General features: G+C 70.5%; 1 protein-coding gene across 1 annotated transcript in view; it reads right to left on the bottom strand.

Annotated features, from left to right (window-relative positions):
- Positions 1–244, bottom strand: part of STAC2 (SH3 and cysteine rich domain 2) — a 14,330-nt gene that overhangs the window by 12,721 nt on the left and 1,365 nt on the right. The gene's annotated exons all lie outside the window — the stretch shown is intronic.

Here is a 244-nt window from a genome sequence, read left to right as displayed (position 1 = left end):
CGGGCGTCTCTCTGGGACCCTGCCGCCCTCCTGCGAAGACTGCCACCCAATGAACCCCGGGAAAAACGCGCCCAGACGAAGCAACCCCTCACTCCCGTGCGCGGGCGGAGAAAGTTCCCGGGGTGGCCGGGGAGGGTGGTAACGACACCGAGCGAGGGGAGCGGGACGACCCCGGGACTGAGGACCGAGGGTCCGCAGAGGATGCTGCTCGGAGTCCGGGGAGGAGGGAAGTGGGGACGCGGGG

The sequence above is a fragment of the Myotis brandtii genome, unplaced genomic scaffold (genome assembly GCF_000412655.1).
Source record: "Myotis brandtii unplaced genomic scaffold, ASM41265v1 scaffold157, whole genome shotgun sequence".
NCBI classification, from domain to species: domain Eukaryota; kingdom Metazoa; phylum Chordata; class Mammalia; order Chiroptera; family Vespertilionidae; genus Myotis; species Myotis brandtii.
This window is presented reverse-complemented; position numbering and strand designations above follow the sequence as displayed.